Source organism: Musca autumnalis, unplaced genomic scaffold (genome assembly GCF_047663935.1).
Source record: "Musca autumnalis isolate F117 unplaced genomic scaffold, ASM4766393v1 scaffold_2, whole genome shotgun sequence".
Lineage (NCBI taxonomy): Eukaryota > Metazoa > Arthropoda > Insecta > Diptera > Muscidae > Musca > Musca autumnalis.
Genome location: NW_027411755.1, coordinates 263,317,912 through 263,336,705, shown reverse-complemented (window position 1 = coordinate 263,336,705; position 18,794 = coordinate 263,317,912). Strand labels below are relative to the sequence as shown.

At 34.4% G+C, this 18,794-nt stretch overlaps 1 protein-coding gene and 1 long non-coding RNA gene across 5 annotated transcripts in view; one reads left to right on the top strand and one right to left on the bottom strand.

The window, feature by feature from the left end:
• Positions 1 to 7,770, top strand: part of LOC141391989 (uncharacterized) — a 265,489-nt gene extending 257,719 nt beyond the window's left edge. The window contains exon 3 of the long non-coding RNA XR_012409755.1: positions 5,688 to 7,770. This is a non-coding gene — a long non-coding RNA (uncharacterized lncRNA). The remainder of the gene's footprint in view (positions 1 to 5,687) is intronic.
• Positions 1 to 18,794, bottom strand: part of LOC141391988 (uncharacterized) — a 281,949-nt gene that overhangs the window by 233,926 nt on the left and 29,229 nt on the right. The window lies entirely within an intron of this gene.

Here is an 18,794-nt window from a genome sequence, read left to right as displayed (position 1 = left end):
AGGAAGTCGTGAAAGATCCGATCTTTTCATCAGCATTTGTACCCATTCCATCGATCCAATAGAGATGATGTTTGTGTTTTTATTTACACACCTGTTTATTTTCATTTTGGTATGTTCCAGTACTGCAAAAATCTACTAATTTTTACTATTTTTTCCGATAACATAAAGGAAAAATTGTTATCGTAGTAAAAATAAGTAGATTCTTGCAGTTTCTGGAACAGACCAAAGTTGTTAAAACTGTCGTCGTGATGTTGTCTTACATTTCCTGCATATCAAACAACTACAACTTCTAAACAATTGGTATTATATGAAGTCCCAACCATCGAGCTAAAAATAGAATCGGACTGCACACATTGCTATTTTAAAAGTTCCCTTGTCTGTTCTAAATCTGACATAGAATGAAATCAATCAAATCTCGCTTCTTGGAATTTGAAAAAAAAGTCCGAAACGAAAAGGAACAAGAATCTGAAAATAAAGAAGAAACTACTTTTGGAAAGAAACAATTAAAAATAAATTAATTAAGCATAAATGGTATTTTCCATAAAAAGTCTCTCCTCCCCGTTCGTTACATTTTGTTCTTAGAGATCCCTAAAGCAAGCCGGGTTGTAGATCCCTACATATTTCCGTCTGTTGGCGGAATTATTCATTCACCAACAATAATTTATAATTTTATTTCTCATAAATATGATTTATTAATTTTCTATATCAAATGTTCTTTGAGCCAATGTTTATTAAGCGTAATTTTACATTATTTCTTTTATTACATCTTTCTGTTATTACTTTCGTAACATAAGATACAAAATTTGCATGTTATTAATATCATATTTACAGAAGGCAAAATGTAAGAGAAAGAAAATCAACAACAATTAACATACTCCAGACATATTCCAGCAATTTGTTATATGAGTGGAGCACATAAATAACTACAGCTTAATACTCTCTGTTAAGTTGTTTGTTGTTGCCAATTGTCTGGCTCAACTGCAAGTGCGCTTAACCAGTTACACTGATGTCTGCATGTCCACAACAATGTTTGTAGTCAAACATTAAATATGTAAACAATTTGGTTTATATTTTAGTTTGTTGGACATGTAGTCCTAAGTGTAACTTGGTGGAGATGGTTATTATTGGGAAGTCTGGAATGAGATGTTTTAAATGTTTGTAGTAAAAAGAGGTTTATGATTTTTTAAATCTCATTACTCTTTCTATTCGTTTTGAACCTTCAACATAAACACTTGGCGATAAGTATCATAAACTAACATTGATTTTTTTCTTTGCATGCTGATTTATATACAGCACATGTTAATACAAATCGTTGTGTAATATTCTGTGCTTTAATAAAATAGTTTTTTTTACTTTTCGATAGAAAAGAAATTTAACAATTTTTTTTAATATTTTTTTTGAAAACCTTTTCGAAACTTTACGTACATTAGTTGGTGCCGAAACCCGGGATTTTCTTGTGAAACTTTAAATTACAAAACTATTTGTGGTATTATATAGTGATTTTTGCATAACCAAGTGAAATTGTGGTATCAGTTTTTTTACAAAGCCAGTGAAATATGAGCTCAATTGACCAATTAATTCAATTGCAACGAGATTCGTTGTCAATTTTGTTAAAATATCAAGATCGTTTTTGTTCCAAAAATAATTCGGAAATAACCCCAGGTTATTTACACACAATTGGACAGCGTGTTGATGATATATTTAACAACTTCGAAGGGCAACATAATGAAATTTTGCAAAAAGTCCACGATGAAGATATAAATCCTAGTGATGTTCCATACCTAACTGATGAGTGTTACTTCGAATTTTCAGAAGTCTATTTTACTTTTAAAGGAAAAATTATGGACGCGCTTTCTCAACATTCCGTGGCATATTCTCCACTATCAAGCACATTTGTTGCATCCAATGCTCGTGCTGATGCCACAATCGGAGTCGATGCCAAACTTCCTAAAATGTCTCTTCCAACGTTTACAGGTGATTACATGGAGTGGATACCTTTTCGTGACATTTATGTATCACTTGTCCACAGCAACGAATCATTGAATAAAGTTCAGAAATTTTATTACTTAAAGGGTACTCTCGCAGGTGAAGCTGCGAATTTGATTAAAACTATTTCAGCCACCGAGGCTAATTACGATTCCGCCTGGAATACATTAGAATGCAGGTACCACAACAAACGGATGATCGTAGGCCACTTAGTTAGTAAACTATTTAATATCGAAAAGTCAAATGGCGAATTTCAGTCAATTAAGACGTTGCTTGATTCTACAAAGGAATGTTTGGCATCTCTTCAAAATCTGGGAATAGATACAAAGAGTTGGGACCCCGTATTAATTCACTTAATTGCCCATAAGTTAGACATCCAAACAAGGAAAGATTGGGAGCATTCATTGAAATCTTCTACTGAAATTCCAACCTGTTCTGAAATGTTCGAATTTCTCGAGCGAACATTCAGAACATTAGAATCAATACATGATGATTTTCCTTCTGGTAGTAAACTGAATTCAAATAAAGATAATAAATTTAGTTCCAAATTCAAAAAAACTACTGTTCACACTGTTAAATTTTCTAAACAAAATCCGAAATGTGCTTATTGTGATAAACCCCATTCACTTTCCAAGTGTTTCAAATTCTTAGCCTTATCCTCATCGGAGAAAAATAAGTTTGTGCAGACTAAGAGAGCTTGTATAAATTGCCTAGCAATTGGCCACAGTTCAGATCATTGTTCGTCGCCTTTTCGATGCATTATATGCAAGCAATTACATCACACTGTTCTTCATACGGACGGACGTCCAGAAGAAGCAAGCACGAACAAAAACTTTACATTATCTGCAGATTCAAATCGAGTCACAACTCACAATGCTAATACATTTTCTTCTGTACTATTATATACCATTCGTTTGTTTATTCGTACACATTCTGGGTTTTATTCTTTGAGAGCCCTATTGGATCCTGGTTCCCAAGGAACCCTTATTTCCGAATCTGCTGTACAGCTTCTTGGTCTCAAAAACAAAGATCCCACTGTAATGTCATAGGCATAGGGGGTGATAATACTAATTTATCAAAATATGCTGTGAACATTGAACTTTTTTCTCGATCAAAACAACCAGTTCTTTCTTGTAGCGCTTTAGTCTTATCAAATTTGTCAGCCTACACACCACAACTTTCTTCTAAACATATATCCATGCCCGACTTATCATCCCATAGTTTAGCTGACCCACTTTTCTACAAGTCAGACAAAATTGACTTGATACTGGGATCTGATGTTTGCTCGAGTATAAAAATTCCAAGTGAATCGTTTGTTTTTAACAATTTTTTTTTCCAAAACACGTACTTTGGTTGGGTATTTTCCGGTTCCACAACCCCAAACATATCTAATAGAATTCATGTCCATACCTCAAACTTAGAAATTATTCTTCGTTCATTTTGGGAGCAAGAAGAGATGTTTCTTGAAAGGGAATTTACTAATGAAGAGTCAAAATGTGACGCATTTTTTAAATCCACTACAACCCATTCTGAATCCGGTAGATACATTGTGCATCTACCATTTAAATCTTTGGTAGAAAATCAGGCTCTTCCAAAAATCGATAATAATGTAATTAATTCTGTCAAGCGACTCAGACAACTTGAGATTTCGTTTTCCAAAAGATCTGATTTTGCCCAAAATTATAAATCATTTATGAATGAGTATGAAAACTTAGGACATATGTCAAAAATTGGTACATATCCGAAAGATATCCGCACTGATTCGTACTTCCTACCACACCATGGTGTGCTTAAAAACGACAGCACCACTACAAAACTGAGAGTAGTTTTCGACGGTAGTAGTCATGTTAAAGGTAGCCCCGCGTTAAACGAAACTCTATGTTCTGGCCCTGCTCTCCAAAATGAACTTCCAACCGTAATGTCTCGATGGAGAAGACATAAATTCGCATTTAGCGCAGACATAGAAAAAATGTTTCGTCAGATTGACGTTTGTCCGGAACATCGAAGATACCAACAAATTCTTTGGAGACATGATCCATTAGATGAAATCTCAATATTTGAATTAAACACAGTGACATACGGTACCACCTCAGCTCCGTACCTAGCCATACGTGTATTACACCAATTAGCTCAAGATTATAAAGATGAATTTCCTGAGGCTTCTAAAATTTTATTGACTGATTCTTACGTCGATGACGTTTTATCGGGATCAGATTCATTAGAACAATGCATTTCATTATACCAAAGTTTAACTTCTCTGTTAAAGAAAGGTGGATGTAATCTTCGTAAGTGGATAGCCAATTCTAAACAAATTTTGAACGTAATTCCTACAGAATATCGTGATCCGTCATTAACTTTGGATTTTAATAGTGGAAATACTGTAAAAACGCTAGGTATACAGTGGAATACAATTGACGACTGTTTTTCATTTAAAATAAACTTAGCGGATAGCATATCTGTAACCAAACGGTCCATTCTGTCTGAATCGGCAAGTCTATATGATCCGTTGGGTTGGCTAACACCATCCACTGTACTGGCAAAATCATTATTTAAAAGCTTGTGGGAAAATGGACTTGATTGGGATACTCCTGTTCCAAACTTTATCAAATCAAAGTGGTTGAAATATCGTCAATCATTACCTATTCTTTCCTCAGTAAAAATCCCTAGATGGATACATAGCTCAGCCAATTCAAAACTGCAATTGCATTGTTTTTGTGATGCATCAACATCAGCATATGCGGCAGTTGTATATTCAAGAATTGAATGTTCCGATGTTTTCATAAATTTACTACAAGCTAAATCAAAAGTGTCACCCATAAAAACGGTAACAATTCCGAGGTTAGAGTTATGTGCTGCTGCACTTTTAGTCCGGTTAACAGAAAAGGTGAAGAAATCGCTAGATTCAATTGAAATTGAAAGCATTTGTTATTGGAGTGACAGTTCCACTGTCTTAAGTTGGATAAGAAAATCTCCTACCAATTGGAACGTATACGTAGGTAACAGGGTTGCTGAAATACAACGTTGTAGTAATCCTATTGATTGGAGGTATGTTCCATCAGGTTTAAACCCCGCAGATTGCGCTTCGAGAGGAATATTTCCACAAGATTTAGTTGAAAATGATACGTGGTGGCGAGGACCTCAATTTCTCTATCAATCGCCTGAGAAATGGCCAAACAATCTAGATAACTTATCAACAACTGAAGAGCAAAAGAAAATTAAAGTATCTTCCAATGTATCTGCATTAAAAGAATACACTTCGATTCTGACTAAATTTTCTAAACTGCAAGTTTTACTTAGATTTTCAGCATATCTTATAAGATATATTGAAGTATGCAAGAATCCAGATAAAAAATGTACTGGACCTCTAAGCTATGTAGAAATATCCCACTCGTTAATGAATTTTGTCAAATTGGTACAAGCCATCGATTTTTCTGAAGAAATAAAAATCTTATCCAAGAATGGAAGTTTAAAAAATCGTCACATATTGAAATTAATGCCAATTTTAGATAGAGATGGTATTATTAGGGTAGGTGGCCGACTTGGCAACTCTGAATTTCCGTACGAATTTAAACACCCTATTCTATTAACAAAATCTAATCCTTTAGCAAAGCTGATCGTTCTAGATGCCCATGAAAAAACACTTCACGGTGGTATAACATTAACTATGTCCTACGTTAATAGAAAATTTTGGATCATTGCAGGAAATCAATTAGCGAAATCGTTGATCCAGAAGTGCCTAACATGTTTTAAATACGCTGCCAGGACATCACAGCAAGTAATGGGGAATTTGCCAAAAGTACGCTTGAATATAACAAGGCCATTTAAACATAGTGGAGTTGATTACGCTGGTCCAATTACAATAAAAGCGTCAACTTTAAGGTCGGCATCAACATCTAAGGGATACATATGTTTATTTGTGTGTATGGTAACCAAGGCCATACACTTGGAGGCCGTCACTGATCTTACAACCAATGCCTTCCTCGCCGCATTTCGTCGATTCATATCCAGAAGAGGCGCTTGCACAGACTTGTACTCAGATTGCGGAACAAATTTTGTTGGAGCATCGAAGGAGTTACAAGTTCTTTATAACAGAGCAAAAAAGTCTTTGCCAGACGAGCTACTCCAAGCACTTAGTATTAATGGAACAGATTGGCACTTCATTCCACCAGCCTCTCCCAATTTTGGTGGCCTCTGGGAGGCAGGCGTTAAGTCCACAAAATACCACCTTAAACGGATAGTAAATGACCGAGTCTTAACCTATGAGGAACTATCGACTCTCTTATGCCAAATAGAAAGCTGTTTAAATTCAAGGCCGTTGGCTCCATTGTCCATCGATCCAACCAATTGTGACGCTTTGACCCCAGCGCATTTCCTTATTGGGGAACCGACGAATTGTATTCAAGAAGCATCTTTAATCGATACAAATATAAACCATCTTACTCGTTGGAAATGTGTGGAAAAAATTAAACAACACTTTTGGAAGAGGTGGCGCAGTGAGTACTTAAATCGTCTTCAATCGCGGCCAAAATGGTTAAATCCAACTACAATGCCTAAAGTCGGAGACTTGGTCTTAATAGCGGATGAAAGATGTGGTCCAGGCCAATGGCTACTTGGTAGGATACAACAAACACATCCAGGAACAGATGGCTTCGTACGGGTTGTATCAGTTCTAACAAAAAACAAAATAATCAAACGTCCAATAACCAAAATTTGTTTACTTCCAGGAAATGAAAGTCACGAGGTTACAGAAACATCACAGTGTCACCAGAAAGACATAATCTAAACTACATTATCAACACTCTACACCATCACTAAAAAGTGTTTATCGATATAATCATCTTTATAAATCCTTCATCATAACATCATCATCATCAATGCTGTACTTGGTATTCAATACGTAAAAAGAGGATGGGGCCTTACTTCATACCAGTGCTGTGAGTCGGAGCATAGCAGAGTATTAAACTCAAATAAAACACTCCCAACGATAGGCCGTCCTTAATCATACTAAAAAACATTCGTTCTTTGGAGGGGGAGAATGTTGGCGGAATTATTCATTTACCAACAATAATTTATAATTTTATTTCTCATAAATATGATTTATTAATTTTCTATATCAAATGTTCTTTGAGCCAATGTTTATTAAGCGTAATTTTACATTATTTCTTTTATTACATCTTTCTGTTATTACTTTCGTAACATAAGATACAAAATTTGCATGTTATTAATATCATATTTACAGAAGGCAAAATGTAAGAGAAAGAAAATCAACAACAATTAACATACTCCAGACATATTCCAGCAATTTGTTATATGAGTGGAGCACATAAATAACTACAGCTTAATACTCTCTGTTAAGTTGTTTGTTGTTGCCAATTGTCTGGCTCAACTGCAAGTGCGCTTAACCAGTTACACTGATGTCTGCATGTCCACAACAATGTTTGTAGTCAAACATTAAATATGTAAACAATTTGGTTTATATTTTAGTTTGTTGGACATGTAGTCCTAAGTGTAACTTGGTGGAGATGGTTATTATTGGGAAGTCTGGAATGAGATGTTTTAAATGTTTGTAGTAAAAAGAGGTTTATGATTTTTTAAATCTCATTACTCTTTCTATTCGTTTTGAACCTTCAACATAAACACTTGGCGATAAGTATCATAAACTAACATTGATTTTTTTCTTTGCATGCTGATTTATATACAGCACATGTTAATACAAATCGTTGTGTAATATTCTGTGCTTTAATAAAATAGTTTTTTTTACTTTTCGATAGAAAAGAAATTTAACAATTTTTTTTAATATTTTTTTTGAAAACCTTTTCGAAACTTTACGTACACCGTCACTAAACAAAAGAGTATAAATTACCAAAATGTTGTTATAAAATAACAAAATTATAAAATAAAAGTAATTTACGAAATAAAAATACTTAAAGGAGTGCATTTGGAGTCCATGTTGAAATCTGAACTGGTGATGGGAAGATAATTGAAAAAACCTTTTGTAAGATGAAAGAATATCAGTTGCGGAGAACGGAGGAAGTAATCTTTTGCGTTGCAGCGGTGGTGATTACATTGCAATTTTGGATGTAAACTTTTGAAAAACTAAACTGATAAATTAATTGTAGTTATTTCATGAATTCGTTTGAATTAATAAAGAGTTTTGTTTTTCATGAAAACCATATTTCAATACAGCATTTCCATTTTCCAAACAAGACATGAAAATTTCATGCCAAGGGGTTGGTGAAAATGACATGCCAAAGCATTGGTTAAAATGACATGTCAAAGCATGGGTGAAAATGACGTGTCAAAGCATTGGTGAAAATGACATGTCAAATCATTGGTAGAAATGACATGCCAAAGCATTGGTGGAAATGACATGTCAACGCATTGGTTAAAATGACATGCTTAGGATCCAGAAAAGAACGTCATCTTTTGGGGTCCACGCTCATATAAAATTCATCGATGAAGATGCTAAAAAGATGACATGCTAGATCACTTGCACCCATGATTGAATGTCATCTTTGGCATCGAACATTTTGCTGGGAGACTATTTATGGGGTAACCCACAACAGAGGTGAAAGTATTCCTCCCTGTGGCGTTCCTTGTCCAACTTTTTCTCTTATTTTAACGTCGTATAGCCCGCAGCTTATCCATCTGTGGTTTATCCAGTTCCTTAAGGCCCTGTCTACCTGAAACTCGTCTACGGAGTGGATAACTGTCTCGGTGCTTACGTTATTGAAAACGCCTTCGATGTCGATGCATACAGCAAGTGTACATTTTCATTTCGAAGGTTCTTTCTATGTGGTGTACTACCTCATGCAATGCGATTTCCACTGATCCGCCTTTAACGTATGCATGTTGTTCGAATTTAAGCATATTGTTGGGGATCTTACACTTTATCATGGTGTCCACTGTCCGTTCAATTGTTTTAAGTAAGAATGAAGTTAAACATATCGATCGATAAGATTTTGGTGTTGCATAACTTGCCTTGCCAGGTTTGGGTATAAAGACTACCCTTGCCTTGAAAAGCGTAAGATGGCTTGTTGGACCATTAAGCTGTCGATCTTTGGTGCCTCTACCGATGAGTTAATACATTCCGTCGATGCCTCAGTGTTAACCATGGTATTCTGCGGGAAGTGCGTTTTCATCAGAAGGCCTAGAGTTTCTTCTGTTGTTTCAATCCTTTTTCCATTTCCATCGACCAATTGCTCGGTCTGTGTGTGGGTTTTAGATAGAAAATTTTTAATCTTTGAAACGGCGTTTCTTGTTATTTTGTTGTATTCCTTTAATTTTGCCTGATAGTTGTCCCAGAATACAGCTGCTTGTTTACGTTTGGCCCTATTATAAAGTCTGCGGACCTCCTTGCCCATGTTACGAATTTCCCCTGTCATTCAGGGTTTTTCGTAGGCAGATTTCCTTTCTCGAAGTGGACAACTTTCTTCGAATGTCCTTACTAGTGCCTCGGTTAGCTTATGGATATCTCTCTCTATGTCCTCCTTACTTAGGCATTCCTCATCTGGTTGCCCAAGTCTTTCTTTTACTCGTTTTCCGAACTTAGTCCAATTTGTTTTGCATTTTATTTCGGAAGGTTATCGGGTTAGGCGATGACCTAGCTATTTTAAATCTAATATACTTATGGTCTGAGAAGGAGTGTTCCTCCAGGACCCTCCACTCGTGTACCTCGTTTATTAAATTTCTGATCATATCATTATGTCTAGTACTTCCTCCCTAATTCTATTAACAGAGGTTGGCTGAAAAGGTTGGTTGAAAACGATTTAGTCCTGATAGACAATGTCATATGCCATTATTTTCATGTAAACTTTTTTATATACCCCCTTTAAGATATAAAGCCTATCGGAGGCTCAAACTTTAGTTTCAACTAGGGATACGCAGTGAAATGCAATACTCGGTTTTCGGTTAGTCGTTTATTTGAGAGTATTCAAAAAGTCGACTTTCGATTATTCGTTAACCGCCGAAAACCGATTATAATCGAATCATTTTCTTTGATGCGATCGGTGTTGTATATCTGTATAAAAAGTACCGTCGATTACGCGGGTTTAGCACACCCAACAGTCAACTAAAGACTAATAGTCGACAACGAATAATAATAGACTACTCCTTTCGAAAGTCGATTAAGAATAATCGATTATCCGGTTTATGCACAGTCAATAGTCGACTGCGACTTTTAGAAATTTTACGGCTAATAACAGATTGATAGATTAACCGAAATCGATTTTAAGTTTCTCTAGTTTTCACGGTAATACTCTTTCCATTATCACGGATCTCGAACACAAAACCCGTGCTACCTGTCCTACCCTTTACACGAAGGTCTTCGACATGGTCAACCATGTCCGCTAAGTACTCTCAACTTGTATTGGTTAACAGACCCGCGTGGTGAATAGATTCTTGTGGACTCAAAAAATTTTCCACGGCTGATAAATTCACCAATATAATATCGTATACATTTCGTAAATAATTTATTTTTACATTTTTTATATTTTTTTCAGAACTTAAAATACCAATATTCTAGAGAACCGCTTTCGAAATGTTTTTATATAAGTTTCATTTATCTTCCACCTGTAGTGCGATTTTGTAAGTAGTTAAAGACAGAATTACCGACAATTATCGATAAATAGAACATTTTATTTTCTTACAATTTCGGTAATTTAGAAACCAAATTCAAGCAAATTTGTGTCTTAAATTGAACGATTTTTGTCGGTAACAAAAAAAGAGTTACAGAATTCCACTACTGTTTCTAAAATATACACAAAAAATTTGTCGCTTCAGAGTATAACTTGCCATGGTTTGATTTCCATCCGATTTCAAACCAATTGCTCGATGAGAAAGCTGTTATTCATAGCTGTGAAAAACAACTAAAAATTCTGATATTTATTAAAAGCAACATGCAACCATAAATCTCGACTATCTCATATTTCACATTCACACTTTTATTTAAAATGGAGACTATGTTGTCATCACTAGAATGTAGAAAAAACAATTAGATTTATAATCAAAAACGGTTGATGCAGTTTATCTACAGAAAACACCTAGTTCTCAGAATATAATAATCATTTCATCGTTTATCTAAAACATTGTTTATCCAACACATTAACATTTCACCTGGAGACGATGACACAAGGCGTTGACCCACTGCACTACTTTGTATCGTTCCTCCCTCATATAAAAAATGTAAATATGTTTTTGTGTTTTAATGTAATGTATTTGAAGTTTGATTTATTTTTATAGCCTCCAAGGGGAATGGGTGAGGATATCACTGCTACTGGTCTTCCTTTCGTAGCAATTATTTGACCGGACTGGGTATGCAGTTTCCGAAATTTAACAATAACAAAAAAATACAATACAAATGAAAAAAAATAGTTTTTGGTGTTTTCGTATGCTTTGTTTTATAACTTCCATTGAAAAACAACAACAAAACATGAAAACTTTTCCAATAGCCTCGGTCGTTAAACAAACGTAAAAGTGCAACAAAATAACACAACAAAAATCGTAACATTTCCAGACTGAAACAAAACAACATTTCTCTCTGCCATTTGGTTCCCAAAATCAAAAATAAATCCCCTCCTTTGATGGTTTGGTTCCTAGGTGGTGGTTCTTGTGGCGATAATTGCAAAAATTTCTTCCTTCACAACAAATGCAACTGAAACATTTAAATTTTGACGAAAGAGGAAACAGGGAGAGATGATTTCGGAAAACAATAGACCTTTTATAGGCTTCATTTTCAATGTTGCAACCAACCAAACCAAATCAAAAATGAAAAAAGAACTACAACTGAATAAACAACTACAAGGCATCGACGATGATGAAGTATTATGGTCATAACTTCCTCCCTTCTCTCTCCCCATGAGTTTTTCATGGCATTTTCATTGAAATGAATAAATAAAAAACAATAACAACAACATGTGCAGCAACAAATGCACCGGCTAAAATCAATGGACGCGATGGAACATTTCACTCATTGCTCTCGTAAAATCGCATTTTCCACCAGGCGGTAGCATGCAATAATGCCTTTTGCCACCATTGTCGTTTCCATATTCCTGTTTTTAAACGTTTCTTCTTTTGTTTAGATTCGGTTCTAGGCACCGCAATGCAAGCCAACTTCAATGGGAATTTTTTAACAATGACCCCCACCTACCGCCACCAATGCCAGAGCAGTAGTAATCTTCAATAGCGCGAAATAAATAAACAAATCATAAAGATTCCAACATTTAAGCCATCATCGTCATCGTCTTCGCAGTGGTGCGGATGATCATAGAATATGTGCAACATGCCGGTCATTCTAACATACGTACTAAGATGTTGCTCCCCAGAAATCGAATGAAATTGAATCCATAAATGAAAATGCCAATCACCAAATCAAATGAAAATCAATTGGCAGCCAATATTCGATAAAAGAGAAATGTTGGGAAATATTCTCAGATTATATGAGCGGAAGAGGCTTTTATTACACTTCCCTCTAAAAACGCGCTACAAATGTTTCTTTTAAATTTATGAATATTTCCGCAGGGTTCGAAAATAAAAATGTTCGATGTATATTGAAGCGGTTGTGAAATGTAGCGGGAGGATTTGGGAATATAGAAATTTTTAGACGAGAAAGTTCGAAAAAGTACGCAAAGTATTGTGTGGTAGGTATGCTAGGATAGCTGCTAAAACTCAGATGCAGGATTTTATTTGGTCTTGGTTCTTGATCACTTTGGGGAGAAGTAGAGGCTTGTGAGATGGATCCGAAACTATCAGACTTCAGTGAACACAATTTTGACGAAGCCAAGAGTCATTTAAGGACCTACTGAAGATAAACTTTGCCATGTAAATACTGCATGTTGAAGGATGTCTAATATAAATGAAATAAAACAAATAAAAATGTGTCAGTTTCGCAGACCAACCTGTAAAAACAGTAGCAGCACTGATGGACCTATATGTAATATGGACTTATCCCTAATTTTGGAAATTAATATCATTTTCGTTGTTCATGAAAGAGAAGATATGGGAGAAGTCTTCCTTGTTCCTACGGGGATGTTTTTGGTAACATATGTATGTAAATTTTGGAAAAAGTCTGGTATTCCATTCAAGAGTTATCGTGCGCACAGCGGTTCAGAATCGTTTTTTTCTTGTTCAAATTCGGTATCTTTTGAACGGACAGAGATATCTTCAGAGGTCAAGGTCAAAGTAAGAAAATGGACGAATGTTTTTATTTTTTTTTTCTTTTTTCAAAAAATTTAATTTAATTTTTTTCCGAAATTAAAAAAAAGTGTTCTTTAAGTTTTCATAAAATGCATATAAATCTTAGAATAACTCATATACATATGTCCATTTGTAAAAAAGGTATAATTTACACTCCGGTTCATCTGACGAAAGGAGAGGAATTGAACATAATTCAGTATAAAATTTTGTCTTTATAAATTGTTTCTACCGATTTCTTCATAAAAATATTTCTTGGAGCTCTAAGCATCGATTTTCATCAAATTTCAAGACACTAATACAAATTTTTGCACAATATTTGTTGGTTGAATGAACACACAATCTGGCGTCATTCTGTGAAAACAGAACTTTGTTCCAAGCTGTTAGTGTAGAAAAACCCACAAAAATATTTCTTAGTATCCGAGAATAACGAAATTCTGGATAAAAAACGATTTTGAGCTATATCTTAAGAACAAGAGCTGATGGAGAAAAACTGAGACCGGATTTGAAAATAACTCGTCGATTTCAGAAAGATATATACGGGGGCTATATCCAAATCTGAACCGATATATCTCAGAAGGTTGCAGGGATGGGCATTTGGAAAAGATGTCAAATTATCGGAAGTCAAGAGCCAAGGTGGCAATATGTGGCAATCAAAAGATCTACTCTACGAAATATTAAGAATTTATAGTTTTTTGTCAAATTTATTTTTTTTACTTTTTGATAACGATACTTTGCCCATGTCCAGTTGATGTCAACTTATAGTACTACAATTTTATATTTATAGCCCATCCATCAAATCCCCATCCAAAACGTTTAATATTATCAACAAAATTTTCGAAAATAGTTATTTTAGAGGTCGTCTAATTTTCTTATAATTATCGCTTTAAATCACCTGGGAAATAGTTTTTATATTTAAAGAGCTATAACTTCATTATAGGCGCACATATCCACAAAATTCTTTCAGATTTGTCTTATCTGTTGGGTCTTTTCTGTAAGAAAGAAACGTAAACATACATATATAAAAGCTAACATCACATTTTTCGATTTTTGTCCACAGCGGCAACACTGTCCGTCGCTAGATAATAATTTAGAAGTAAAAGTTGTGTATAACAATTAATAGTCATTAATATGTTGTAATGCCATTAAACAGAAAAATAACACCTTACATTCTCAAAAAACGAGTTGTAACATTGAGATCATTAATCAAATTACTTTATGTAAAGGTTACTGTAATGGAAGAGGTCAAAGGTTAGAAATAAAATGAAATTAAAATTTAACTTTTAAAAATATTACCGTAAATAATTCGATTTATTGTTGGTGGTTGGAAGTGCATCAGAACTTACCTGAAATGAAATGGAGAAAGAAGGAAATTAATATCAAAATTAGAATAATTTAAATAATGTTGAGGGGATTATATGGGAACTAATTTTTTAAAACCGGAAGTGTTAGAAGGAGTGGAAATATGTCAAATACATGTATTACAAATTGTTTTTGTGATAGATTTTGAACACACATTTCCCACAAATTCTAAAAAGAAGGCATCGTTATCACACAAGCTGTGGTTCTTAGCTTATTCAAGCTCAGTTGTAGCAACGGGAAATCACTTTTCCCTGTTTTAAACAAGTTTCTTTTTTCATAAGGTCTTTATTGGGGTTTAAACAATTATTAAAAAATAAATGTTGGATGCAAATTAAAAAATACATTTTATTTATTTTTATATAGTGGGACTTAATCTGTTCCAGAACCTGGAAGGATCTACTATTTTGGAAAATTTATTAAGGTAAAACTTGTCAACATTTCAAAAATACTAGACTCTTGTAGGTTAAACTTGGTTTAGACTATACACTTATACGATGATTAAGTGAATTATCTCGATCTATTTGACATATATTGTATGAAAATGACAACTTCAATCGACTGGATTTGCTAAAATAAGCCTAGTCTAAACGGGATATTAGGGAACATAACGCACCTTATACAACTTTTATTTATTAGTGGGGAAAATTGTTCATTCTTTTCCATCCCATCCCAATATCAGGATGTTATACTGAAACTCAAATATTTAGATCCCCCAAACTCTTGGAAGGAAATATCACTGAACAACATTTCCCTCACACGAATTCCAAACAAAGTCATCATATCGTCTAGTTCCTTTGCGAGACTTTTTACTTATTCCCCGCAATACGGTACGTGTTAAATTCAAAGGGCTTACTTTATTACACTGTGCAACATTTTTAAGGTGATCTTGTGCAAACAATTCGAACTGAGGATTTTTTGAAAGTACAGACCCAAACGACAAGAAACCCTAGTTAGGTTTTGTTGTGTCAGATCCAGCTCGGATTTTATGGCCCCATCTAAGCATGGTTAAATATTGAGTTTTTTAAAGAAATTCGGAGCTATATCTCTGAAACCAATGCGAATCTTCTTCTGACATCTGCAGCAAATTTGTAGATAAGGACAAAAATAAAATATTTGGAGAAATAATGAACTCGAAAAACTACTTCTATTGCCTCAAATTTCAAAATATATGCAAAAATTCCACAATTTTTATACATTTCGCATCGTATTTCCAAAACCGTTAAAAATATTCCCTGGAATGTAATACACAACTCTTCAGAACATGTCATTGTTCTAAAATGCCTCTATGTCGTTGTTTTCAGTACATTTTTCAACGACGATTTAAAAATGTAAATAATGTAGTGAAATCCGAAATGCGAGAATAAACTGTTGGTGTGAACTGTGTTTGAAATACGTGTTGTAAAAGACATGATGCAAAATACCGCTGAAACAACATGAAGTAAGCATTTTAGAGTTTCGGGATGTTTTAAAGAATTGTTAAGAACTTTATTTGGAAGATTTTTGCAAAAGGTTACTTGGTTCAACTCTCAATAGTTTAGCCGATACTGACCAGAATTTTAGCAATTATGTAAAATTTTCTATATTTTTTAGATTTTGATGCCCTAGATGGAGTTTTTCTTATGTGGTTTTTTCAAAAGATAAGTTCTACAAGTTTAGGGCTACAATGTTGCTGAAGACAGCAAGGCAAAGTTCCTATTCGTTTCTGAGATAAAGGCCCGATAAATATAAAAAAGTGTAGATTTAGCCCGGTTTAGATGAGGCCATAAAATCCGAACTGGATCTGACAGGACAAAACCCTACTAGGGTTTTTGTAGTCTAAATATGTACTTTCAAAAAATTCATACTAGAAGTTGTTTGCATTTTCAGTGTTGCATAGTGTTACTTTAGTCACAGACACATTAAACAAATCAACAACAATAACACCAACAGCATTGCATATTAACATCGTCTGTTCCGCAAATTACAATAAATAAAACACAATTATTCATTTAAATGTTTATGACTTTCGCCAAATGTATCATCGCACAGCATAGACACGCTACAGCTCAATTTTTATTTTTATGCAAAATTGATTAACGACTTTGTGCTAAAAGACAAAAAAGACCAAACAATATTTGAATTGAACAATTGCAGCACCAAGAAAGACCCCACATACCACATAAAACAACTAAAAAAGAAATCGTAAGTCAATTGAAAAACTTGAAAGACTTATTATAGTTGCATTCTCTATTTGTATTCTACACATAGAGTTACCAGGTTTAGCAAATGCTGATAGAAAGGATAATGCTAGTAAATAGTATAAGTATATTTCTATTGCATTATATGGTAAACTGACCAACCTAATCTTATAATGAAAATTTTATATAGAATTTGTTGAACCTGAGGGATATAAATATATTAATATATATATTTTCTTATATCATTAAATAACACTGGTCAACAGGACTTTTGTTTCAACCGAAGTTGCAGTTGTTTCTAGATGAAATCGGCGAGTTATTTTCAAATCCGGTCCCGGCTTTTCTCCATCAGCTCTAGTTTTTGAGATATAGCTCAAAATCGGGTTTTACGTGTTTAATTCAGACTTTCGTTATTTTCGGTTACAAACAAGTATTTTTTTTTTGTGGGTTTTTCGACATTAATATATTAAGGAGATGTTGTACGTTCGATACAAATCGTTTTTGAAGTAGTTATGATGAGTATATATCAAAAAATATAGAAAATATACGACGGACCTTGTAAAAATTGCATATTATGAGTACTTTAAGCTGTAATTACGTCATCGGGGAAAGTCATAGGACCTTCATATGGTACTCCGGATATGCTTAGGGTGTCTACTATATAATCCAGTATTCAAATGTATAATATAAAGTTCATAGCCCCCATGATTCGGCCATAACCTAAAAATCGCCATAAAGACTGCTAAAGGGCATTAATTTACCAGTGATATTATTAACACATAAGCCATTTACTTTTCAATGGCAGTCTTCATGATGATTTTTAGGTTATGGCGGAATCATGGGCGCTATGAACTTTATATTATATATTTGAATACTGGACTATATAGTAGACACCCTAAGCATATCCGCATTACCATATGAAGATCCTATGACTTCCCCCGATGACGTAATTACAGCTTAAAATACTCAAAATAAGAAATTTTTACAAGGTCCGTCGTATATTTTCTATTTTTTTTTTTTATATTTTCTCGCAATAACTATTTCAATAACGATTGTGTATCGAGCGTACAACATTTCCCTAATATACTAATGTCGAAAAAACCACAAAAAAATATTTGTTTGTATCCGAAAATAACGAAAGTCTGGGTTAAACTCATAAAAACCGATTTTGAGCTATATCTCAAAAACAAGAGCTGATGGAGAAAAACCGGGACCGGATTGGAAAATAACTCGCCGATTTCATTTAGAAACAACTGCAACTTCGTCTGAAACATTCAACTTTTTCAATTTTGTTGAGCAGTGTAATATGATAACAAGTAAAAAAGTATCAGTCGGCTTTGCCGACAGAGATACACCCTCAGCCTGTGCAAATTAAAACACTTTTTTCACAAAAAACTTATGTATTTAGGGTGTTTCAAAATTTTGGTCATATGAACCGACGAAAATGTTGATTAGGATTAAAGTTCAAAAATTTTGCGGAAAAGGTACTTAAAGGAATGGACCGACATTGACCATAAGGGTGTCATAGGGGGTTTTTACACACTTCGGGCTGTTTCTAATGAAGTATGGACTTGCCCCTGAAACAACTTTTACCATCGTAATTGAGGCAGCGAATGTAAGTTGCTTCAACAAAAATCAAAGTGATTCAATAGCAGGTCTTAAAGTGAACTTATCCAACATTTTGTGTGGGAGGTACGGGATGGAGTGGACAAATATAGTCCATATTCGAACCTGATCTATATCTGGTAGATATTATGAGAATGTGTAAAGTATGGACCAAATCGGTCACTCCCATCAAGAGTTATCGTGCGCACAATTTTTCCGAATATTTTTGAACTTTTGTGGGGTAGGTACCTGAAGGAGTGGACCGATATGGCTTATCTACGAACTTAAAGTAAGTTTGGAAACAATATTCGAAGGCCAAATTTTGGCCGGAATCGGCATTTCCGTTCGAGAATTATCTTGCGCTTCCACCCATAAACATGGTGTCATACGGTTTGTTTTTCAACTTTCAGGCTATTTTTTCAGGAAGTATGGACTTGCCCCTGAGGAAACTTGTACCTTCGTATAGGGGACAAT